Genomic DNA, 26,796 nt, shown 5'->3' on the forward strand with positions numbered 1-26,796 from the left:
TTTCAATCAAGACTGAAACACTGAGGGCAATGTGAGAATATGATGCTTCTTTCCACTGTAGTACTGAAAAGCCTTTAACATGATTAAAAGTGATAATTTGAACGCCCTTTTCCTCAACCAATTCATGCAGGAAAAACTCATCATCCCCACGGTCAATGTCAGTGTCTATGTCTTTGATGTGGTCCTAACACAATCAAGTCATTTGGACAGTGATGTAGTTGCCTTGGTTTCATGCTCCACATTGATCCTGAAAGGAATTCCTTCGTTATTAAGCAGGATGTGTTCGCCTTTGCAACCCAACATTTGTGCTGAATGCATGCATGCATGCATGCATGCATGCATGCATAGGGCCGTAGGTTTCGTCTCTGCACTGACACCAAATCTCAGGTTCATATTCTGGTGCCAGAGAACAAGAAGATCATCTCATCCAAGTGCCTAGCACCCTTACTCCAGGAACTGAAATTCAAAATGGAATACAATTCCCAGCTCCAACTCTGTAAATTGGGACATGTATGAAACTTACTGCAGCTAGTATTGCAGCTACCATTCAATACGCTTATCTAGAATCAAATTGCCCCCTAAGCGATCCTGCCAGGTGGCTTCCAACAGATGCAGACTGCAGGCTTGCAGCAATAAAGAAATTCATAGTTCAAGGGTGTCCGTCTGAATGTTATGTTATTTGGCATTTATATAGCACTCATTGATCACTGATATGACCTCAAAGCGCTAGTAGGTTGAACGCCCTCAACGACCGCAGTCCAGGTCAGTTGAGAGAGGAAGGTGTACAAGGGTGCATGGGTGTACCAGTTATGTCTGCATCTGATATAGTTGCCTGATGGTAGCTGCATCCTAGCGTTAGGTGTGGTGGTTTTGATATCAGTTGGATGTGTGCAGTCTGGTGGGTGGACATCCAGACTGGTTCTGGCTGGGTTAGGCCTGAGGGACGCTTATGTGAGCAGCTAGGCCGGATGGTCATGGGATATAGCTGCTTTTTATTAGAGTGATGAGATGTCCATGGGGTAGTGTTCGTAAGTGAGCAGCTAAGCCAAATTGATTGTGGGGTGTAGCTGCACTCCAATTGTGTGATGGTGCAGAGCAGAGAGTAAGCATGGTGGTATGCAGAGGGGAGTGGGTGGAGTTATGATCTAGGCGATCGATATTCCGGATTTCAGGTGTGGGTCGCTTGTAGCGAGTCAATAGGCGTATTCAGTGGTGACATTGCTCGGGATCATATTGAGCATTATTCATTGGTGGTAGGTTTAGTCGCTTCAGGATGGTCATGATGGTATTACGGAAAGAGACACGTCTTTAGAGCTTTGCAGAATATCATATAATCTTGGGTGTGTCAAATATGAGGGAAAAGCGAGTTCCACAGAGATGGGGCCACGGTTGAGAAGGCGGACCCTCCAATCCTGACAGAGTTGGCGGGTGGAACTACTAGAAGGAGGGCAGTGCTTGATTTTAGGGTGCAAGATGGGAGGTATGGTTTTATTTTCTCTTGTAGATATAGGGGGCCAGTTTTGTGCACTGCTCGGTGAGTGACGCATAGGGTCTTTAAGGTGGCCCTTCGTCCGACAGGGAGCCAGTGGAGGATTCGGAGAGCTGGTGAGATGTGGTCTCTAGGACCCAGGGCAAGGAGCATTTTTGCGGCAGCAGTTTAGGCTCTTTGGAGTTGATATGCCAGGGCTCATAGGTATAGGGAGTTGGCATAGTCCAGTCTCGACAATACATCACAATAAACATAACTGCGGCAAGTCTGTCCGAGAAGGAGAGGTAGGGAAAGATGCAGAGAGGTTTGGGGTGGTGGTGACAGCATTTTGACACATTGATCTGACAGGAGAGAGTTAGGCCTGGGTCCATAGTGCAGCCTAGCTTTTTTTACTGTGTCGGATGGGTGGGGAGGTGGGCCGAAGGACGGGGGCAATGGGAGCGAAGGGCAGTGTTGCCGTACACCAGGATTTCAGTTTTAGTGGGGTTTAGGAGGAGGTGGTTTATTGTCATCCATCGATCAATCAATATCGCGAAGACGGTGGGAGGGGGCAGAAGAGGGACAGTTTGGGGTTAAGGGAGGTCATCCTGTCAAGAGCGGCAGTGTAAATTTAGGGAGAGGGAATCGCAGAGTGATTGAGATGGGGTGGATTGGGTAGAGGTGCAAGTGGGTTTGACGAATTCTGATACGATCATGTGGAGTTCTTTGCTACGGATGCCACAGCTGAGAATGTGTTTATTGTAATAGGCTTTTTTGGCCTTTCAGCTTTGAGCCTTGTAGTTACGGTGGTGCAGGGCGAACATGGATCTGCTGAGATCGGTTTTAGATGCTCGCCATTTGCGTACCAGAGAGTTACATTGTTTTTTTGGCATTCCTCAGGTGGGACATGAACCATTTGGGGGATGGTCCATTCCACGCGAGGGGGTGAGAGGAATTAGCGAGTCATTGAGCCACAAGTCGAAAGAGTCGATTGTTAAGGCTCTGTCTGGGGTGGGCATTGTGGGGGAACGAAGAAGTAGGGCTTTGGCAAGGTCCAGAAGGATCCTCACTTTGTTCCAGCATTTGAGTTCCTGGGGCGGGGCCGGGTGAGCTGTTGGAGGGAGGGTCAGGGGTATGGATAGAGAAGGCGATGACATAGTGGTCGGTCGAGATGAGTGGTTTTGGCCGGGATATATAAAACCAGGTCATGGGAGCTGAAAATTGCATCACGGGTGTGCCCCCTGAGTGGGTTGGACCAGTATGATGGTATAGGTTGAGCGCATCAAGACTGTCGACCAGCGGGTGAGTAATGGGGTTGTTGGGAATAAGGAACCAGATATTGAAGTCTTAGTGTGAGAGATGGGCGATTTGCTTGAATGGTAGCTGGAGGAACAGGGTTGCTTGTGGATTTTGAGTGACAGGATTACGTTGATAGGGGCTGGGAAGAGTAGGCGGGCAGAGGTGGAAATGTGAGAGGTGTGGGGATGGTCAAGTCGGGACGGGAGAGGTGAGAGGATCAGTTGGTGTGAGGGGGTTTAAGCGGTTAGATTTTGGAGTGAGTTTCGAGTGTGAAGGGGGTTCTGGTGTACAGGGTGAGAAGTCGAGAGAGGGGGTGGAAACTGGTTGAGGGGGGGTGGGGTGTGAGGGGGGTAGGGGAGGGAGAGACTGGGTTGAGGGAGAAGGTGAGGAGTAGAGGGAGAGGACCAGTCACGATTTCACCATTTCGTGGGTTTTGCGCTATAGGGGTGTGAGAGAGGGTGGGTGGGGTCAGAGGGGGAGTGAGATGAGGCTACCGTTCTTGCTAGAGCACGTGCCATGGACCACAAGGGGTGAGCGATGTGTGGGGGTGGAGGGGGCTGGGGTTCACCATCCTGGGGTCAGGTGGTGGCTAGGATTGAAGAACCGGTGGTAGGAGAGGTGGGGGCCCTAGATGTACAGCCTGTGTCTAGGATCAGTAGACCAGAGCAGTGGGAGAGGGCTAAAGAGGGTAGCAGTAGGGAGGAGGTCTAGATGAAGAAGCAGCACCTAGAACATAAGTAAGTAAATTACAGTACTATCTTAGGCGGCACTTCCTAGTTGTAAGGTGAACGAGGGAGACCAGTTTAATTACGTAGCGTAGGCAAGTAAATCACAGTGCCAGCTCAGGGGGTACGTTAAAGAAGAGGATCAGAGTATCGTTCTATTGGATTTCACGGTGTGAGTCAATCTAATAAGAGCAGGAACAAGTCCTAAGAGTGTGTGACGGGCAGGAAATTCACAGCATCGTCAGAATAGGTGAGAGCGAGCAATCATAGTGCTATCTCATGGGGCACTTTGGAGATGAGAAACAAAGATTCTACTAGTTTTATAGATGCGATTCGATCTAACCTGTACAATTTCTAGGAGAGCAAATTCCTAAGTGTGTGGTACTAATAAGTCCCAGTTTCATCTCACCCTGCAAATTCTAACTGTGTGGGACAGGCAAAGTAAAATTCACAGTACAAATCTCAGTGGGCGCCCTTCAGATGCGGAACAGTGCAGCAAGAGCAATATCCTAAATGTGTGGTATTAATATAACAGTTTCATCACAGCGTGCAATTGTAAGTGTGTGGGACAGGCAAAGTAAAGTTCACAGTAGAAATCTCAGTAGGCACCCTCTAGATGTGAAACAGTGGACCAAGTATTATCTTAGAGGCGACACGGTGCAATTTCTTGTGTGTGGCACTGGCTTAAGACAAAGTGCAATTGCTAAGTGTGTAGGACAGGCAAAGTAAAATGCACAGTACAAGTCTTGGTGAGAACCCTCTAGATGCGACACTGTGCAACAGGGACAATTTCCTAAGAGTGTGGTGCTAATAAATCACAGTCCTAAATCAGCGTGCAATTTCTAAGTGTGTAGGACAGGCAAAGTACAAATCTCAGTGGGCACCCACTACATACGAAATGGAACAAGTACTATCTCGGAGGCACCCTCTAGATGCGACAGTGCAACAAAGACAGTTTAGTGTGAGGTACTAATAAATCACAGTCTTATATCAGCGTGCAATTTCTAAGTGCGTAGGATAGGCAAAGTAAATTGACAGTAGAAATCTCAGTGTGCACCCTCTAGATGCCACAGTGCAGGAAAACGAATTCTAAGAGCGTGGGATAGGCAGAATAAGTTACATTACTATCTGGGAGGATGCTTAGGGATGAGAGTTAGTGAAACAGGGATGAATCCTAGGGGGGGTGGCACAGACAAGTTAGTCACACTACTATCTTAGTTAGTAGTTTGAGAAGTGATTCAAGACTAACTGAATAGTTTGGTAAGGTGTGGGGCAGGCAAATATTCACAGTGCTAGGATAGTTTGTATAGTGGCAGGGCTTCCGGGTATGGTGGTTGCTTTACTCATACCCCAGCCATACCTACCTTTTTGTAGCGGCTGGTTGGCGGCTGGCCACTGGCTTCCACTGCTGACACAGTTTGGAGCCACCTCTGTAGGAGCCGCCCTTTGCCTTGGGGCCCTTAACCGCAGAGGCTGCACCAGCAGAGGGCTGCCGTGGGAAGGTCAGTTATGACCAAGATGGGGAACCAATCAGGGACGGTGTGCGGGCAGGTCGGGGGAGCTAGAAGGGAAATGCAGAAGGGGATGCCGGCTGGGGGGGGGAGGCAAGGGGGTGTGTAAACGGCTCTGGGGGCCTCACAAATCTAGTTTTAAAAAAAAAAAAACACACAAAAATCAGAACTGAGGTGTACGATTGCAAAGTGGGCTTAGATGGAATACAATAAAGCACCAATGGCCAAAGACCGAGAGCTTCTGCAAATATGTGCAGCAACCGTCTCACACTCACACACACACACACAGCAATATTCGAGCTCTGGAAGATGTTGGAGGATGGTTGTGACGCGGCATCACTGGATGCTGAACCAAAAGGAGACCCCAGCCAAAAAGCCCTCTGCCCCTGCTTCCCCACCTCCTCCTGAACATGGGAACGAAAGGGCTGCCGCAGGAACCCAAGGATTATACTCTATACGAGAAATAAGAGCAGAAGAGGGGCAGATAAATCCAACATTCGCATCTCCACCATACACCAAGGAGGAGGGGCAGAATGTGGTCGCACCAGCAGGAGGGGGAGCAATGAGTGATGGAGGTGGAAAAGGGAAGTGCAGCGAAGCGCAGACAAGTACAAAGAGATGTGATATGGGAACAGAGGAAAGAAGGGAAGGGCTAGAGAATAAAGTATCGAACGAGTGGTGAGAAGGACAAATGCTCCTGAAATTAGACAGGAAAACAGCAGGGGCGAGTAAGGAGATAGCTGGTTGTAAAGAGAGCAGTGAAGCACAAGAGTGGGCAGAGATAATAGAAGAGGTGGAGCGACAAGTAAAACAGGAAAAGGAAGAACGCGAGAAAAGGCATACATTAATTTTCAAAAATTGATTAGTAGAATTTGCCAATTAAAATATTTTTCATTAGTAAACAAACTTAATTGATTAGCAATTTTGCACTCATTTTAAATGTCACTAGAAGTTATATGTACCCAAGACATAACAGGTCTATGCATCTCCGAAGTAATACAGTGCAATGAGGGTCTTTAAAATGTAAAGGTTAGCTGCATAAATAAAAATAGATAATAAAAAGACTCTGAAAACATGTTATAGTGCAAGGCTCGGTGTGGCTGGGTGCAGTCAGTTTTGCACTGGGCAGTGTCCTTCAAATTGTATGATTGACCCTTCATTATCTGTGTAAGGAGAAGTTCTGAAGTTTCATAAAACCAAAAGGTTCACAATGTTAAAGGAAAGTCATAGCCTGAGACATAGTATGGTTTTGCGTCAGGAAGGGTAATTGTCAACTTCACGTGGACAAGATGGCCCTTACCCGTCATTGATATTAACTATATTCAATATAGTGTTAATTACCGCTTTCAGGGGGAGGGCAGGGCTGCTAATGGCCCTGAAGCCAGAGTCATGTAAGCACAAGCGTAGTAAATCTGTAGCTGTACATACTGGATAGAACTATTGATCACAACTTTGCGTAAACTTCTAGTTAGCTTCGAGTATTCATTATGTAAGAGGAAATAAAGTGAGCGACTAAGTAGAGTGGCTGGTGTAGCAGGCAGAGAACTGGGCAAAATAGGTCAATATAGGTGAATATAGGTGAATATTGTAGTTTTGCGGCCATCTCACTTTCAGAGGAGCTGGTATAAAGCAACAGCGTGAAGGGATAGAATGACAAGGAATTTGAGATCACCTCATGGGTTGAGCACCAGTTTCACAGATTATGCAACCAGTAGGTCACAGAACTAGGTTTGCAATCAAAAGCATTTGGCCATGTGATTATGTACATGTTCAAATATGATGCACTTTCTCCAACAAAATGAAATATAGTTGACACTGATATTTAGATACAATTAATTAAACCTTACAGAAAAACATGTAGACAATGCAGTGCCGCAATACTGTAATTATGCATTATTTAACAACTACCTTTTTAGGAAGGGAATTGCAGTACCGTTAAAAAATAAATAAAAAACACACCAGTCTTTGCCAGACAGGATATAGTTTGCATAATAAAAGTAAAATCCAGATTACTTCTTGTTTGCAATTATTTGAAAACCAGAGAGAATGTTTCTTGCCTAGCACTCCCACACAGGACTTTGATAATTGAATAGTGCAGCAGAAATCATCTCCACTATCTCCCATTAGCCTCTTTGAACTTGCAGTGAACATATTAAAGCGTGTAGAAGGAGCCCTGAGGGCGATAGAGGAATGCTGGGTGAGCTGTGCCTTCATTGAACAAGGTAATTGAAATAGCTAGCTGTGCTACACAAGTGTCAATTTAATTAGCAAACCTACAGACTTGCATAGCAAATATGCGACACTGCTTATTTTATGCCTTGCGAGAGTGTGAAGAGAAAAACAAAAAGGCAGCAGAGAAAGAGGGAGCTAGGAGGAGATGGAGAGGAAAATGGCAGAAGAAAAGGAAAAGCAAGTTTTAATAAAGAGAGAGAGGAGGAATTGGGAAATAGAGCGTCTCGTAAGAGAGCGCAAACGCAAGGAGGAGGATCGTGCAGTGAGGGACATAAGGCTGAGAGTGGGAGTAGCAGATTTTAACGACAACAAAGGAAAAGTAAGAGGGCTTCAAAGCTGCCAGACAAACCCAATACTGAAGGGCAGCCACAGGGAGCAACGGCACGGGGAAGACTGGGCTGCCATGATGATATCGAAAGTGACTTGGGAGATACAGAGTCCGACGACGATTTAGTAAAGAGTGAGCAGGGGTAGGACAAAATGTTCGTTGATTGACAGGGAAGAACACTGATTGAAGTTCGACACAGGGGGATTGTGGGGTGACAACGATGAGAGACCAGTCGGTCCAGGGTTACATTGTGCAGCATGGACAATGTGACTCTGTATACAAAGAGGCTTGGGGACCTTCCAGCATGAAGGAGGGGAGAACGGGCAAGGGCATTTACTGCCACCAAAGACACTGGGAGATTGTATGGGGACATCGGGTTGACACAGTTCCCCTTACTGAAAAAGGGAGGGGGTGACTTCAATACATAGCATGGAAACGTATTGACAAGGAGAATTTGGGGTGTAAGCTACCCTTGTTGAACGCAGGTGCGGGGAAATGGATATACGAAATGAAGAGGATGACAGCAAGGCAGAAGTTAGCAGTAGGGGTTTATTAGTGGCGACCCTCAGAGAGGCTGCCGATGACGTATACAAAAGGGCTGGATACCCAGGAGTAACCACCCAGAACACGGCGCACAATGTTTCACCCTTTGATAACTGCTGAGCAGCCATATAGTAAGCTCTACGGGCGAAGTACCCAGACACGTCACATATTAGTGCGATTATGGCACATAGAACGGGGGAAAGACCCCCTACAATATATTCAGGCTATTCAAGAGTTATGGAGACTTGAAACGCGAGAACCGTTGTACAAAACAGTGGCATTATTGTATCATATACTATGTCATTGGTTGCCAGAGCAGGTACAAAAGGCAACTAAAGCAGCTGGTGGGGACGGAGGCAAAACCGTGGACCAAAATTCAACTTTTAATAGTAAATTATTGCAGGTTAATGCAGGAAAGCGCAAGGAAAAAGAATGAGGAAACGAAGCAGGAAGAGGCGAAGTTAGTGCAGAAGAAACTGTCTAAATATGCTGTCTAAATATGCCATGGAAGGAGCAGTATTAACAATCACGGGAGGACAAGGTGCACCACAGACAGTACGCACGGCCGCCCGTGGGACGAGGGTTCATGGGGCAGGAGGAAGTGCAGCATGGGTTCCGAAGAAGACGGGGCCACCTACTTGTATGGGCAACAAATGCAACAATGCCAATGGGAGTTTTTGGGAGGGTATCGCGGATACGGGCAACAAATGCAGCAGGGCCCAGAAGGGTTCTGTGGAGGGTATCAGAGGCAAAAAATAGAACCACCCCAGTGCTGGATGTGTGGACAGATGGGACATATCTCTAGGGTATGTAGAAGCAGAGGAGGGGATACAATACCAGCCAACGCATCCAGGGGAACAGAATGGTTATTATGCCCAGGACCAGACGCAACAACAAGGACAGGCACCAAAAGCATATCTGCAGACACACCAGCCCATGACACAGACACCACAAATCCAGGCGCCAGCGCAACAGTACTTACAGGCACCGCAGATTAAGAATAACACGCAGCCATCATACACGGCACAGCAACGACAGGACACTGGCAAGCACGGACTCCATGGCAACGACTCCAATTAAAAAACTAGGGGGGAGGGGTTACCATGATGGGAGGCAACCTGGTCTCAGGAAACGGAATGTCATTATACCCTCAATAGGACAGCCCACAGACAGACCTGATGTGTTACATCCTATCGATTACACCCAACCTGGCGGAGGAACCATGTATAGGGGTGACGATAGGTGACAAAACATTCTCCTTTCTTGCAGACGCAGGGGGCGACTAGATCCTGCATCCGGGAGGGGGGGGGGGGAGTATAGAATATCAGGCGACGCCATAAATGCTCAGGGAATTTCTGGGGCGACGGACTTGGATCAATTTACCTGCGATATTGCACTTTCTGTAGGAGAGCACGACCTAGCTCTAGCCTTACTGTATTCCCGACAGACACCGGTAAACATAATGGGGAGGGGCATCATGAGCAAACTTAACATGGCCATCTCATTTACTGACAAGGGACTACTGTGTCCCACACCTGGGATCGAGCTTCTAAAAGTGAGTGAGATTATTCAAGCTTATTGTGGACGCAAGCCACAGAGGGGGGGAGGGGTGCCAGCAGAGGAACTATTTCGATATGGTACTGAAATAATAATAATAATAATAATAATAATAATAATAATAATAATAATAATAGCATGGCTCCCAGGGATTCAGGGAAAATGTGGCACCTTCCAATTGAGTACATATTCAGGCCAAAACTACCATTAGAAGAGAAGGAAGGGACGATGGTACCACTAGAATTAAAGGCAGTCATAGTGGGGGTTGACTGGACAGCTGGACATGGGACAGATGATACAGGACAAGCATGGCAATCAGTGATCGCCGGAAGGTACAGATTGACTACCGCTACAGATGAAGAACGGTTCAAAGATGATATAATCGATAACGAGGTAGTGTTTGAAATTAGCATTACATACTGGGTGAAAATACACTACAGGGAAGTACCACAGATAATGGCGATGATGCTACAAGCACCGCCGACATTTCTCGAGGAAGTCTTGGTAAAGGTCCCCAGCATCTTATGGAACACAAGTCACTATGATGTGGGGCGCCTGAAAAGGAAAGAAGCAGTGAAAATAAAACTGAAGCCAGGAGCCATTTTACCACAGGCTAGGCAATATCCACTGTCGAGGAAAGCAGACGAGGGTATTTATGAGGCGATTGCAGCACTAGTGAAGCAAGACATCCTAATACCATCAGAATCACTGTGCAACACGACAGTGTACCCTGTCAAAAAGGCAACAGGGAGGTCATGGAATTTTATACAGGACTTTCACCCTCTTAACCATATTGTCGAAGCAGAATTTACTTTAGTTCTGAATCCAGCAACAATCATGTGTAGCATTCCCACGGAAGCTACCTACTTCACGGTCATAGATTTGAAGAATTCTTTCTTCTCTATACCACTACACCCAGACTTACAAGGCTTAACTTGGTTTCTATATAGAAATAAGAAGTGGAAACATACTAGACTTCCTCAAGGGTACTACGTATCACCTTCCATATTCAAAAGGGTCCTTCAAATGGACTCAGGAAATGTACAGTTAGAGAGAGTACTGTTATACAGTACGTAGACGACATATTGATTTGCAGCAAGACACAGTGTAGAGATGACCCTGTGCATATGTTGACTGTACTAGCACAAAAGGGGTACAAGGTAGACAAGGCTAAATTACAATATTGCCCGAAAGAAGTTTTGTATATTGGACAGCCGATATCACAAGAAGGGCAAAGGTGACGCGAGAAAGAGCAGAGGAGATACGCAGGACAGCAACAATAAGACAAATGAAGCAGTGTTTAGGACTGTGTAATTATTGCAAAGGGTATTTGACTACAGCACTTGCACTAGGCCTTTGTTGAGTGCATTGAAGGAAGCACAAAGAGGGGAGGGTACATTACAATGGCCAAAGGAAATTACTGAGGCATTTGATGAGCGGAAGGAAGCAATAGGCACAGCTCCCGTGTTAGGGATCCCAGACTATCAAAGTGAATTCTTCTTATTCTCGCACTTCAATGGAGTGGTTTTGACTGCAGTACTGACACAAAAGGCAAGCATGGGGAACAAATCTCTAGCGTATTACAGTGGGAAGTTAGACCCAGGGATGGGAGGACACTAGACATGTTAACAGGCACTTGCAGATGCCGCATTCGCAGTAGACAAATCAGCAAGTATTACCATGGGATGCAGGACCATGATTTTTGTGGAACATGATATGATATGGCATTTATAACGCGCCTATACACAAGTGTTTCAAGGCGCGATGAGGCAAGGGATGGGGAAGAGAGGAGAGGCAGAGACAACGATCCTACTAGGCCACGTGTCATTCAGATCACGCAAGTGCATTGGTAGGTGCAGTACATGGGAAAAAGAATAAAGAACAATAAGTAAAAATATGGCCCGCTGGTGGCAAGTGCAGACATCAAGTGGTGGTGGGACTGTTGGGCATACAGAAAACAGTCCCCAAGTGCAGGGGTTGCCAGGAAGGCAGTGCAGGGGTGTGACTGGCGGGGGGAGGGGACCTGGGCCCGAGATCAGAGGGTTACCTAACCAGTGCAGAATCAGTTTCAGCCAGGAAGTCAGCAGGGGAGAGGAGGAGAAAAGGCAGAAGCAAAGGGAAAGGTTTTGAGGTGCTTCCGGAACCAGAGATGGTTCTACGCAAGTTTCAGGGAGGCTGTTCCAGAGGGAGACCCCAGCCGAAGAAAGATCTACCACCAACCCGTTGCTTGGAGAAGCGACTGACCAGGAGGCAGTTGGAGGCGGATGAGCGAAGAGCTCTAGAAGGGAGGTATTTAAGAAGTGAGAGTTGAAGGTATTGAGGCCCCCAGAAGGCCTTGTGGATAATGCAGAGGGCTGCATGCTCTCTTCGCAATACAGGAAAGACCCAAAAGTACATTGACAACACAGAGAGCTTCAGGGTATGAGGAGTTAATGTAAAAGTCGGCTCTCAAGATAGTAAGATTGTCAACCATCACCAAACCCATAGAGGAGGGCACCTATGTGCATGACCAACATAGAACAATACAGCAACACCCCAAAAATGTACAGGAGAATGCACTAGAGGGGGGAAGACGTACTTTATATCGACGGGTCGACAACAATGGACCAATTGACCGGGGAAAGACATACTGGGACAGCAGTAGTGAGATTAAAGGAGGACGGGATGAGCGAGGTGGTGACAAGCACACGTCTACGGTCACATTTTTCAGCACAAGCAGCAGAATTAGTATCTTTAATACTGGCAATGGAGCAGAGCAAAGGCAAGGAAGGAACAGTGTATTCAGATTCAGTTTAAGTGACATCCACGGTGCATTCTCGGCTGTCATGTTGACAGGAGGAGGGGCAAAGACATGCTAATGGGTCACTGGTGCAGCACACAATACTACTGGGCAGACCAATAGAGGCATTCCAGTACCCACTGACCAGGACAGTGGCAAAGTGCCAAGCCAACACAAGGGGGTGGGGGGACCCCATCTCTAGGGGTAATGAGGCAGTGGACACGGAAGCAAAACGTGCTGCCTATTTTGGGGACATTTTAGAAATGTATGCTTTGTCCCCAGCATGCAACCATGTGTGAACAATTATATTAAAAGAAGGATAGAACACATTACCAGCGACACAGATTATAGAATTGCAGGGAGCTGCATCAAAGGAGGAAAAGGAATTGTGGACAAGGAGGGGTATGTACAGTGTCGACGACAGATGCCTCATGGCGACAAAACACAGGGAAAGTGGGAATGCCATTCTCATTATTGCACACTGCACTGAAAGGTTACACCATCCTACCCATATAGGGAAGGAGGTGCTTGCTTCTCATATTGGAGAATACTGGTTCTGTCCTAACTTGGTGGAACACGTGGCAGAATTAATGATTGTCTAGTTTTAAACAATTTCCTGAAGGTCATACACTAAGGGTAGTGAGAGGAGTCATACCTCGCCCAATGGTTCCATTCCAACACCTTCACGTCGACTATGTCGACATGGTCCAAGTTTGCCAATGCTATCGCTACATGATAGTGGTTGTGTGCCCATTTTCCCGATGGATCGAAGCCAGCCCCTGTTCCCATCCGGATGCCATTGGAGCGACAAAATTCCTGGTTCGAGAATTCTTCCCACGATGGGGTGTGTGTGAGGTCCTTTGGTCAGACAATGGTCCTCACTTCGTCAATGATATGTTCCACCACATCACAACCTTGTTGGGAATACAACACAAATGTTCTTGTGCGCATCACCCGCAAGCAAACTGAACATGTGAACGCCTCAACGGGCTGCTCAAAGAAGGCATCGCCAAAATTAAACAGACCCTAACAAGAGCTGCCTGCACTGTCTTCCATTAGCATTATTCGCATTGCGCAATAAACTAGGGTTGACCACCATTTAACCCCACATTAGGTGGTGCCAGGATGGTGCATGCGACTTCCCCTGGCTCCTCTCACTAGGGCTCGGAAAGATGCAATAGAAAATGACTGATGTGTCAGGAAATGTAGGACTAGATTGCTTCCTTGATGGCTAGTGCCTCTTATTTCTCGTCAACTGCAGGGACAATGGGAGAGGCCTGAAGCAAGAGAACAAAACAATGACCCGGAAGCAAACAAGGAACTTTTGAAGCAAACTCAACTGTATCCTGGAGATCAGGTGTTGTTGAGAGACTTTACTAGTGGGGGGGTAGTATCAACCACGTTTTACAGAACCAAGGCATAAAATAGGCAGTATCGCATCGCAGTTTGCGATACAATACTCGCAATTTACTTTTTACTTCAATAATCATGTCTCACAAACTGCAACAGGATTATAGAATGAGGGTTACATGGTTAGCCTGGCCTGTGCTTGTGGTGCAGCGTGCACATGCAAAGCAGAGGGGGAAGAGGCTGCCATCTCAGAAAGTCATGCAGAGAGGAGCCCATGTGCAGAGGGCAGAGCGCGGAAGGGACAGCGCGAGTCACAGCTCGGCTGCTCAGCCATTGTGGATGCTGTGGGTATGCCTGCAGGCTGTGTGATCAGTGCAGGGGACTGTAAAAGCCCAGCACTGATAAAACTGCCTGCAGGCATATGGTCTTCTTCATGTTCTTTGAAGCGGGGACTCCAGTGATTTGCTGCCATCCCGCACTTCAAAGAACATTTTAGAATGTCTTATCAGGCTGTTTTATAAGAGCGGGCTCACACGGACCCTGCACTGATAACATTGCCTGTACAGGGAAGTATCCAGCATTGCAAGAATGGGGGGGGGGGGGGGGGTTCGAGCAACAAAAAATATCCTACTTCCCTACAAATGTAGTGCGCGCAATTCCATATGGTCTCATTCGCGCCCACAAACCGCCCACCCCTGCCCCAATTTACCTTTTTGGTTGGTAACATTAGTGGTAGATTTCATTTTAACACAAAAAAAGATAAATACAACTGCAGAATCATTACAGATGCAGGAAACCCATCCATTAGAGCTCTGTCCAAAATACATACAAAATTCCTAGTTTGCATATGGCTTGCACCAACAGAAATCTCTCAGAAAAGGGCATCACAAGGAGTATCATCAGTCTTTGATCATTGGAGGCCCATGCAAGTGACTTTAGAATAGGTTGCCATAAGTAAGCCAAGTGGCAAATAACTTTGTGGTGCAAAATACCCAAATTGCACTATTATTAGTTATGGAGCAACTCTATAGTCAATAAAAAAAAATAACAGCATGATATATTAACATAAGCTCTGAAGTGAATCACAGAGCAGCAGAGAAGACAGTGTGATTCAATGATCTGCCCAGGATCACACACTTTGGTTAAATGGTGAAACCGGGATGTGGACAATTTAAGCAACTGAGCACATCTTCCCAGGTTTAGTTGATATAGATATTTGTTAAGGTTTCTCTTTGAATTTCATGTGCTTAAATAATACTTTATTTATTGCAATGCCGAAGCAAAGCATGTTACATAAGAAACAAACCTTTCATAATTGACTTTACACTATATACATCATTATAGAAATATATTGAAATATAAGCAGATGGCTTTATTTGTATTCTCCCCATCCTTCATGCAAAGTCACAATAGCATCATGCAGATTAATGTTACACTAACAAATCCACCCTGGGTAAAGCCATAGTCATTATTTCATAATGCCTGCAGTACCATATACCCTTCTCAATGCTGATCACTCGCTCCCATGCACATATCAAGACGGACAAAGTTCCCTGCTAATAACCCCCTCCCTCCCATCAGTGCCTAATGGCTCACGTTAGTTCACGGACCTTGGGGACATTGTCTTGGCAGAGGGACACCTCTCCCGTTCGGAAAGGGTCAGGACAATTATCATGCCGAGCAGGAATTGCTCAGCACACATTGTTCTCCCAGCGGGACACCATCCCCGTTGGGCACCCTCATTGAGGTGCCGAACGGGAGAGCCGTCCCAGTGACAGAATTCGCGGTCCGGCTCTGAGAAGAGCCTGTGGGGGGGGGTGTGGAGCTCCCATGCCCCCCCCCGCCGATCGGTACGCCACTGCCTGTAGCTAAGGGTGCCAAAATGTGATTTTCGTTACAGGGTCAGAACCACATTTCGTGATAGGGGGCAGAAATTCCCATACTGCGAAGCAAGGGGGCCGGATCCATCCACCTTTTTAAAAACCATTTGCAGTATTTATAGGCAGGTCTAAACCTATAACAACTCAGCAGCAGTCGCCTAAACTGCTGGGCTGTCTTTGCAGTATTCTGCTTTTGTAATTCCTACTTCCCCAACAGCTCGGCATCTAACAGTTCAGCCTATCCACCACCTACAACCAATCAAGTCTGACCACAATAAGGCAGTTGTACCGTACCCACTTTGAAGTGAGAAGAACTTGCTAATTTTGCAAGATGCATATTAACACTTCACTAAGCCAAAGCCAACAGGAGAGGAGGCCAGCCTGAGTGATTCGGGATAACATTCCAATCAATCTGGATTCTTTATGGTTGCAAAATAACACTCCTGCCCCCGTTGTTCAAAGAGAACATATGGGGGGTACAGTGGGGTGACAAGTGCCCCTCTGCCTGAAGGCATTGCCTTCTTAATGTGCTTTGAAATGTGGGAGTAAAGTGATTTGTCTGCATATTGTGCTTCAAGCAACATTTACACGGCCATAGGCCTGCAGGCAGACCTGCCTAAGTTTGAAAATAAAAAACCCTGTGATTTCTGCTGCCCAGCTTCTATAATTACTATAAACTCGGTCCTCGCCTTTCCCTATATTGAAAAAGGGGACAACCACTTAGAAATAAGCCACAGTATCGGGCGATGTTAGGCAGATCTGCCTGCAGGTTCTATTATCAGGAGGTTGTGTCTCATCAAGTGCCTGGAAATAATATTTCTCCTGCCCGATGATTGGTAGAAGATATATTCTTCCCAGCCATTTGCTAATAACGGTCATCCTGGCACTGAAAACACAACCTACAGTCATGAGGCCTTCTAGATGTTAAAGCGCCAGACTGCAGCAGGGCCGGCTGAAGATTTGCCATGGCTCGTGCAGGCCCATTTCAATCTGATGTTTGGGGCCCCTTAGCCTGGAGCAGAGACAAAGTCTGAGGCACCCATGGGGTGCAAACTTTCTTTTTAAAGTGTTTTATAGTTTACAAGAAACTTTTACACTTCAGTAAATTAGAACAAATAAATAAAAATGAAATACAACCAAATATACATTATAATGAAGACAAATACACCTTGGGGGGCACAGAAAGGGGGTTAATTCCACAGATTATCACAAGACTGCCAAACAGCGGGGAACCGAAACACTAACTTCCACTGAAAAGCTATTAATCCATCTTTAGCAGCAAGGGTCTATTCTGGAGCCACCCGGCTTACAATACAACAATGTGATAACCCTTCTAGATACCGAGGGAGCCCAAGGAAGGCGACGGCCTGAAGGACTCCAGCAAATGCAGCTTGTTATGTGTGTAATGTGTGCACTGCAAAGTACGCATTTAAAGTATGGAATATAAGAAGTATTTTGCAATGTCATAAGATTCATGATGCCAACATGGGGACAGTTGCTGGTGGACCCTCCCAGGCTTGGGCCCCTTTCAACTGAAAAGGTTGAAAAGCCCCGACACCTTCTGTGGAATGCAGTGATTTGCTGCCGTCCCACACTCCAAGGAGCATTTAGAAGGCATATACCTGCAGGCTGTATTCTCAGTGCAGGGTTGTATGCAATGTGGTGGCTGGGAATAATATTTCTCCTGCCCGATGATTGGCTGGAGATACATTATTCCCAGCCATTTGCTAGACGTCCCGCACGGGTAACAACCTGCAGGCATGAGGCCTCCTAAACGCTGTTTGAATATCCATGTGATAAATGAATTATGCCTGTGCTGCACGGTTAAAAAGGCCCAGAGATAACCTCTGTAAAACATTTTTTGTTAGTTGCAACTGCGCCTTATTTAGGCAATTGCCATGTTGCAATTAACTGCTCATCCATTCAAAAATAAAGATAAAAATTGCTAGTCATTTAGGTTGGATTGCTAGTCTATTTTTTACTTAGCAATTTCAGCTAATCAATTTTGCAAAACTAATTTATGCCTTGCAGAACCATATGCAGTGGAGCCGGTCACTGATTGCCCAGTTAAATTGCTAGAAAAGAAAGACTGGAATTACCTGGGGGGACATCAAGCCCTGCAAAGCAGTGGCCTCTCCTAGCACCAACAACGAAAGGGTCAACGATCCACAAGCAGAAGTTCAAAACAATTGGCTCAAACATCACAACCCAGCAGAGACCAACCTATGATTACTCGCTCCCGAGAGAGAGATAGGGAAAGGACATCCTACACATCCAGAGTGAGGGCACACTGGCTGTTAATTATTTTTCTTTCGGCACACTTCCAGCATTCATTGTGAAAGCGTGACTGTTATTATTGCATTGTCCTATGCTTCCCCTGGATCCTCATCCCAAAACCTTTCAAGCCATTTGGTTCAATTTGTCAGGAGATCGAATAAGGCGCCATCCTAATGTGCTTTTCCGTGGTTTTATAGCTTATTTGACAAAACCATACCCACACCTGGAGATAGGAAACCCTTCTGTGCTTGCAGTACTTTGTGATCCTAAAATAAGCACAGTTTGGGAACAATTATTCCTTCTTGCAATGACCAGCACCAAGTTCTCGGTACTTGAATTAATAAAATACTAATACAATAACGCCTTTTATAGCACATTGCAGGCGGGCAACAAACATCTTCAAGACTACACAAGAGTGCAAGGAAGAATAAGATATGGGAGAGATTATTAAAAGAATGCTTATCGTGTCTCGTGTCTATTTCATTTGATTTTCGCCGTCATCTTTTGGCGAATGTCATACGTTGCAAGTCATACCGCTGTAACCTCTACTAACACAACTCCAACTCCAGCAGTTGGAACGACCAGGTCAGGTGGAAAGGTAAGCACGGCAAGAAGAGGTAGACTCGCAGACCTGGGAGGGGGTGGATCTCATCTCACTGATACTGCTAGAGTATCTAATAACATGTGGTACAGGCACATGACTAAAGTAGGTAAACAAACCACTGGTAAGAGCTGCTATGTCTGCTCACTAATCTGCTATACCATGAGTGCCTCCAGAACGTTTGTAGCAACTGAAATACCAGCGGCAAGAGCGCAATGTCTTATGAACCAGTCAATGTTTACAACTCTAGGAAGATTCCAAAAGAAGAATAGCAACATTGCGATGGATGTCCAAGGCAACATTCCCCTATGAAGATAGCTATATATAAACACTTGACATGATGGAAAATTACTGGAAACAAGACCAGGTTATACATAACTGACGGCCCACAGAAAGGAGAGAAAAAAGCAATAACACTGAAGGAATTGCCAAGTCCTAAGAAGGGACCCAAGGAAATATGAGGATAACCAGGATGTTGGGAGCGACCACAGTTGCTTGTGTATGGCCAAGTATATACAGCTGATGGAGGGAGTAGTAGGTAGCAAGGCACACTCGCTCCTACACGTTCCAGTAAACACAGTACAAGGGAAAATGATAAATACCTGAAAGAATGTGATGCAAGTGCAAAGTTACTGACCGGGTGGAGAATGAACCTGGACCAATTCCCATAATACCACTGAAGAAAAATTAAGTTTCCCGAATGATGGTACAGTTAAGGTTGGAGAAAAGATGGTGTGCAAGCACACAGAAAATCATCCAAGCATGAAGGTTGGGACAGCTCTATTAAATGGATCACTATTGGGTGTGCAGATCTAAAGCATATGAAAAGCTGCCACCCAACTGGGGAGGAGTAGGCGCATTAGTGCACAATACACCAGCACTAGTAGTGCCACGAAAACACATCAAAACAGAAGACTTCCCTAAGACGGACAATGCAAGACGAAAGAAGAGGTCAGTAAAAGTGAATAGAGTAAAAAGAGAACTACTTCTTGTCAGCATCGGAAGTATCTCTGGATGACCTACCACCCGAACCCTGATTGTTCAGTAGGACAGAAATGTTCTTTGCGTCAGTAGCACGAGCTGTACAGACATACACAAAACGCAAAGTGGCTCCAGATTAAGAGCTGGGAACTGATGCAGATAATAAACTCAACTGAAAATGGCTTCAATGCTATAAAAGAAGAGATCCGAGCAGTAAGGTTGATGGCCCTCCACAAAAAGGCATGTTCTAGACCGTCTCAAGGCAATGGAAGGAGGAATTTACGCCAAGATCGGGTCTTCTTGCTGTACATCCATGCCCGCAAACGATGAAGCAAATAGCACACTTACAGAAGCAGTTATGAAATTGTCGAAAATGGACGCCAAGATGGAGGAGGAAGCAAAAAGATACAGGAAAAGATCAAAGTTGCCTGTTGTATATATTTTCATGGATGTCAACATGGATGGAAGATGGATTAAAACTATTACTAGGAGCACTAATATTGGTAATAGTAGCACTGTGTGTAAGATCTTCATCACACAATGCCACAGCACAAAGACGACGATAGGAATGAAAGTGTTAGTGGATACAAATGGTGAAGAAAACAAGATAGAAGAGGAAAGAAATAAAAATAAGGACACAGATAAATGAGTGCCCATTGTTCCCGACTGAGATAACATCCGATGATCCCATGGACAACAGGAAATACTGGGAGAAATGGGTATGGTGCAACCCGGAAGGAAAATGCAGTTACATGACATGGAGTTTGGATGACCATGCAAATTACTATGGCCATCTGAGAGGAATAACGAAGATAAAGCTCCCAAAAGCAACGGCAACAAGTTTTGGTGGTGTGGTCGACAAGTCAACCAGAGGGGGGGGGCTGAAGAGTGGGAATGCCCCTGTGGGCCCCTATAAGCATGACAGCCCAAAGAGCCAGAAATGCAAGATGCCAGTCACTGTTTGGTTAGCCCCCAGGAGTGCCAGTGACTTTTACATATGCAAACAGATATTCTCTCAGACAACCATTTTAATCCTAGCCAGCTGACATCTTCATGGATACAGGTGCCTCTACCGGAAACTGGTTGACTAATGAAAATATCCAGCTGTGCTGACATCATTAGAGGCACCACAACATAGTAACGCTAGCTACGAAGCAAACTCGCATCCCTGCACGAAGTTACACAGACACACACGAAGAATATGTTAACAGAGTTCTGTAAATAGAGGACAGATACATAAACATATTGTCAGAAGCCTTTCCTTTTCATTAGCAAAACGCATAAAAACAAGAAAGCAAGAGATACAGAGCTAGCTTGCAGCCGCTTATTGCAACTAACCATACGGAACTACAGGGTTGTATAAGGAACCTGTAAGAACCAAGTATCATTAACCCATAAGGAAAATAATACCATGTAGAAATCATAGCATAACTATAGTAGAATGATGTGAAGCCACAGGCCTCATACTAAGGGACGAAGGAAAAGATTTTGCAGCACACTGTCCAGGGCAGATGCTCACAGCGAAGGTCAGAGATAAGCAGAGCATTCCTGGATCCAGGGACAAGGAGCCACATGTGAAATAACAGAATAGATCCTCACTAATTGCAGACAGAAAAGCTCAATTTTGTGGTCTTCACCCACGTGATCTTGCCGAGCCGAACAATAGCCATTTCTGCACGGTGGGAGGAGCAGTTCCCATTGAAGCGGACAAGAACTGATACATGTGTTGTTTTACAACGTTGCAACCTGAAGGCACTCTCTAAGGCGAGGTGGTTACACCAGTGGCAACAATGGGGACACAGTCTGTCTCATTACCTTGAGAAGGTATGTGGAGCGCTCAGAACAGAGCTGGGTCCCAGGCCTGGGGACACCCGCTCCAGCCAATCAGGGAAAACAAATCCCAGGGTGGACGACAAAGGGCAAGGGCCAATGGTAATCCCGCGACCCTGCCACAATGTAATAGTTTTTGGGGAAGGCTCAGGCAAAGCCACCTGACATGCAAAGGCCAGTCAGCTAACCTCTCAGGTTTTTGGGGAAGAGCCCAAACTTGTGATGACACACGCCAACAAAATCGCCCGACGCAGGCTCAGGAGCTGCAATTGCTGGAGAATCATTTCCTGTATGATCCCTGTCTGTTATGGAAAATAACTTATCTATTGCAGAGTCAGCCGTCTTACCGGGGAGGGTTCACTGGTCCCTGGGTACTCTGCCGAACGGTGATAGTGTAGCACAAACCCCGTTCCTCTGGTACACCCATGTATGGATTTGGCTGTCCACTTGTGCTTACAGAATACGTTTTTGCATGTTACATAGCCGAGGAAGAGCTGCAAGAGTGTAAATTGATGTCCAGGCCCAAGTGCAGATTTAGCCAGCTTCAAAGACCTTTTAAAAGACAACACTAGCTGTAAAATGTATAAATGCTCTCCTTTTGAATAGGGGAGTGCAGACAGACATAATGAGAGGGCAGGTGGTTCACATGGCAGATTGTACTATGCAGCTATAATAAAGACATGGGTCTGAGAATTAGAAAAAAATTCTGTTCCGGTGTTCATTTTACCTTAAAGTTATTTTCTGAACACAGGTGGGATTAGAAATGAGTATTTTCCCACAAACTCCCTTCAATCTCTCTCAGAAGGCTGTCACCTTCGCTCAGGTGACAGGAAATCTCCCTAAAACTGGGGTATGTAACCTGCAGGTGTGCAGATGTTTTGGACTACAACTCCCATGATCCCTCACTATTTACTATGTTGGCTAGTACTGGTGGGATTTGTACTCCAACATCTGAAGAGCCAGCGGTTGCAGACCCCTGCCCTAAATGGTCAAGACAATAGAGAGCTCACATTAGGGTGCTAATTACCAGATACTTTTTAATGCACAGCAGAGGGGGTGGAGTTAGAGTAGCAAGGAGAGGAGGACCAGTCTATAAAAGGGAGAAACCATCTTGGATTCTCCCAGGGCTCTGACACTACATGTGCTCCCGCTCCACTTCCTAGGAGACAACACACACTGGACTGACATCAGGTAAAAGGCTCTAAACACAACAGCCAGGATTTGGCCCCTTAGCTGGGAACCACTGCTTCCAGGGCAAGTCCTGCCAGGACAATAGAGAGCTCACACAAAAGGTGATAATTAACAGAGACTCGGATTTAGGCAGAAAGGAAAATGAGATGCAGCAAAGTAGGCCAGGAGGGTAATTGCCAGAAAAAAGGGTTCCACCATCTTGGTATTTCCTAGGGCTCCCAAACCCCCTGTGCCTCCCCCCACTTCTTGCAGACATCAACTGGCCGAAGACTCAAAAAGCACCCAAGACTGGATGCTGTGAGGAGTCGGGAATGAAACTCGGGCACAAGTTGGCCATGTTTTGGGTTAAAGACTTTTATTGAAAATAAAAGGGTTGCGAAAAGGCCTCTCTGACACTGCTCTAAAAGGAATTTGCCTACCTAAAACCAAACTAAAGATCCGTCTGCATCAGAATGTCAAAACCAATACTGTCCTGTGTCCAAAGTCTTTCGGACATGGGATGTTTAGAAAAGTGTTCATAAAAGAATTTTAAAAATGGCTCTAACAAAAATGTTCTTCTAGCATAGAGGTCCTTGTTCCAGAGGGTGTCTCCCTTCCTCTGGATTTACTCTCTGAAGTTTCACACACAACAGTACCTTCTGCCTTTCTAGGCTCACAACAGTTAACGCACAAACTTCTTTGACTTTGCAATTGTATTTCAGAACACCTTGTATGCTTTCTGCCAGGCCTTTATTTCTTATCTCCTGGTTCACATTTCTTTTCTAGTCCCGATATTTATTTTCAGGACCTCTGTCTTTTACTCAACACAAGCCCTTCTTCAGCCCTGAAGTTTCTTCTCAGGACCCCTTTGTTGCACAGGTTTTTTTTTACTTTATCTCTTCTTCTGCCAGGATTTCTTATTTTCACACACTTGCGATTGCCTGGTAGACTCTCCGGCCCAGACTTCCTATATTCACATGGGCCGTCTGCCCTTCTCCAAAGTTTTGTATACACTATTTCTCAATCTGTCCTCCGGATATACTATTCGGTGTGGGTTTCCCTCATATGTGCATAACATATATGCATAACATATATCCTTTTGTTTGAAAGTGGTTTGCTTGTTTGTCTTTTACTTCCCCTTTTGTTTGTTTGTTTGTTTGTTTGTTTGTTTATTTATTTTGTATAGCGCTCCTGACCCAGAGGTATATGGGCGCTTAAGCATCAGGTTACAGGCATAGGTAAGAACATTTGTACATTTGTGCAGCATATGTATAGTTACAAAAGCAGTTATGAAAGCAGTTATAGTAGCATTAGTAACATCGTAGCGGATACATACATACATACAGTGCTAGTTATTTGTTGAGTAACCAGGTGATGATCTTAGTTCTGAAAGGTTGAAATGTAGGGGTAGATTTGATGTCCAGTGGAATAGTGTTCCATAATTGTGAGGCTAGAACTGGGAAGCTGGATCCACCGGCTCTTTTTAGGGAGTATTTGGGCACTGTCAGTTGTAGTGTATTAGAGGATCTGGTGGTTCTAATATTCTGTCTTAAGGTGAATTTATCTGAATTTATCGGTTAAATAAGGTGGGGCCAGGTGGTTAAGAGCTTTGTAGGTGAGGCAGATAGTTTTTAGGTCTATTTTTTGTTGGATGGAGAGCCATTTGAATGTGATTCTTGTGGCTGAGATATGTTCTCTTCTGGGAATATTAAGGGCGGCACGGAGTGCATTGTTTTGTAGAACTTGCAGTTTATTGACAACCGATTTATTGGCACCTACATACAGGCTGTTGCAATAATCCAGTTTGGATTGTATAAGTGCTCTGGCTAGAGTAAGGCAATTGTTGGGTGATACCAGAGGTCTGCAGGCTCTAATTAGTTTCCCAGTGTAAGCAGTGGCTGAGGCGGTCATATTAATTTGTTTGGCGAAGTTGGTGTTAGTGTCGAGATAGAAACCCAGAGTTTTTACACTTTTGGCAGTGGGAATGGTGTTGCCGTCAATGATGAAGCTAGAGTAGCTAGGGCTGAGATTCCGGATGGTGTTGGGTAAGCCGACAAGGAGCAGTTCAGTCTTGTCATCGTTCAGGCAGAGGCCATGTGTGGCCATCCATGCCTGAATGATGGAAAAGACTTCACCGATCCTGTTGGCGTCCGCGTTGTAGTTGCCTGATAAAGTGAGGAGTATCTGGGTGTCATCTGCGTAGTTGGTGTAGGTGACACCCAGATGGTCCAGTTTATCGAATAGGGGCTTTGTAAATATATTATACAAAGTGGGTGAAACACAAGATCCTTGTGGGACACCGCAGGTAATTGGAATCGGGTCGGCTGCTGCTATGGGTGAGAAGACTCGCATGGTCCTGTTGTCCAGGAAGGATTGGATCCATGTGACCGCCGAGTGGGAGAAGTGTGCTGCCGATGATAAGTGGTTGCACAAGATTTTGTGGTCAACCAGGTCAAAGGCAGCGGAGAGGTCGAGGAGAAGCAGGATGGCAGCCCTCCCTTTATCTTTGATTTCGTCTATCTGGCTCTTGAGATCAACAAGGGCCGTTTCCGTCCCATGTTGGGGACGAAAGCCAGATTGGCGAATACCTAGTAATAGGTTAGTTTCAAGGTAATCCTGAATTTGTAAATAGGCCACTCTGTCAAGAATCTTTAGTAAAAAGGGGACAGTGGTAATGGGTCTATAATTTGTGGGTATGTCTGGGTCAAGGGTCTGTTTTTTTAGCAAGGGTAGGACCCAGGATTGTTTCAGATTACTTGGGACCATGTTGTTAGAAAAAGACAAGTTTATTAATTTGGTGATGAAGGGGGAGAGATCCCTGGCAGCATCCTTGATAATCTGTGCGGGGCAACTGTCCCCCTTGCAGTTCGAGGGTTTCAAGGATGCTATAATTTTATGTACTTCAGGTATGGTAACCTTTTTGAAGGTGAAGCCTGAGCTAGTGGCGGTCTTTGTTCTTGTGCGTTGGCCTTCTGGCCTTCACTGCTCTATTCAGCTTCTTTGACCCAGTACTTTGGTCATTCTGAAAGATGGAGTAAATAAGTAATGGAATTTGAGCGATTTCTCTATTCGTTATGGGAGAAGGACCGGATGTAATGAAATTGGAGAGGGCGATTTCTCTATTCTTTATGTTAGAAGGAACGGATGTATTACAATAAGTCAAGAGGGTGTTGGATATGGGAAGGTTATTTCCTTTCCAAGAGAAAAGGGGGGGATTACCATGTACCACCTGATGAAGCCTTGACATCTCCCCGGAGGTTGTCTCCCCACTTGTGATTCTCCCTCAGATAGCCGCCCCCAGGGTCAGGATCAGGTAGCGCTGCCGGCCCCTGGCCACATGTGATGACTACATTGGATTCATCACAACGCTTTACAGAAGGCTAGAAGGGGACCAATACATTGTGCAAGATTACAGTGTGAGACATAGTCCCTCTATTGAATCCTCTTTGGATTACAGAAAAAAAAAAAAAAAAAAAAAAAAGAAGAACTTTGTTGGGGTACAGTCTGTCCAAAAGTCCACTGAAATTGAAGAGAGGACAAAAGCACATCTGTATAATATACATACACAGACCTGACTATGCTAATCCAACGCTCATGAGGAGGGTGCACGAACAAGCTAAAGAAGTAATGCAGCAACGCCAAAAGTAACATGAGGTGTGACGTCATGATGCACAGCGCATATATATCACATCTGCATTGCACAGAGTAAGGCGCTGCGCGGAGAAGGACACACGCAAAAACACAAAACCTGTATGTATTTTTTGTTAGTAGGCGACTAGGGATAGGTAAGCACAGCTGCCGTGATGTAAAGTACACGTGCAGCAATGGTAATGTTTTAATATTCTTAATGTACCTGTGTAATGAGTAAGGTGTGAGGTATATTAATGAATAACAGCGTGACCATATTTTAGTAGGCCCAGGGCAGACTAGACAGAAACCATTTTGTTGTTGTTTTGAAAGGCAACGGCTTAATGCGAAATTGAAGTTCTACAATGCCAGATAGGAAACGGAGAGTGTACAGGTGCAAGGAGGCAAGGGTAGAGGAGAACCAATCAGTTGATTGAGATATGGTGCTTCAGAGGCTGCAACAACTACCCTGACCTTGTTGCTGTTCCCTCCTAATTTTCGGTGGGATGCTGCAGCCTGCACTTTTTCCAAAGAAGGGGTCCAGTCCGCGTTGAGGGATTAATCAACTTGTATATTAGCGGGCGCCAACCAATGGCAGGCCAGAGTTTCAGCAGGTTAGCAGATGATGTCATTGAGGG

At 45.7% G+C, this 26,796-nt stretch overlaps 1 protein-coding gene across 4 annotated transcripts in view; it reads right to left on the bottom strand.

The window, feature by feature from the left end:
- The window catches only part of SCOC (short coiled-coil protein), a 171,827-nt gene that overhangs the window by 140,014 nt on the left and 5,017 nt on the right, over positions 1-26,796 (bottom strand). The gene's annotated exons all lie outside the window — the stretch shown is intronic.

The sequence above is a fragment of the Ambystoma mexicanum genome, chromosome 6q (assembly GCF_040938575.1).
Source record: "Ambystoma mexicanum isolate Mex_15411 chromosome 6q, UKY_AmexF1_1, whole genome shotgun sequence".
NCBI lineage: Eukaryota > Metazoa > Chordata > Amphibia > Caudata > Ambystomatidae > Ambystoma > Ambystoma mexicanum.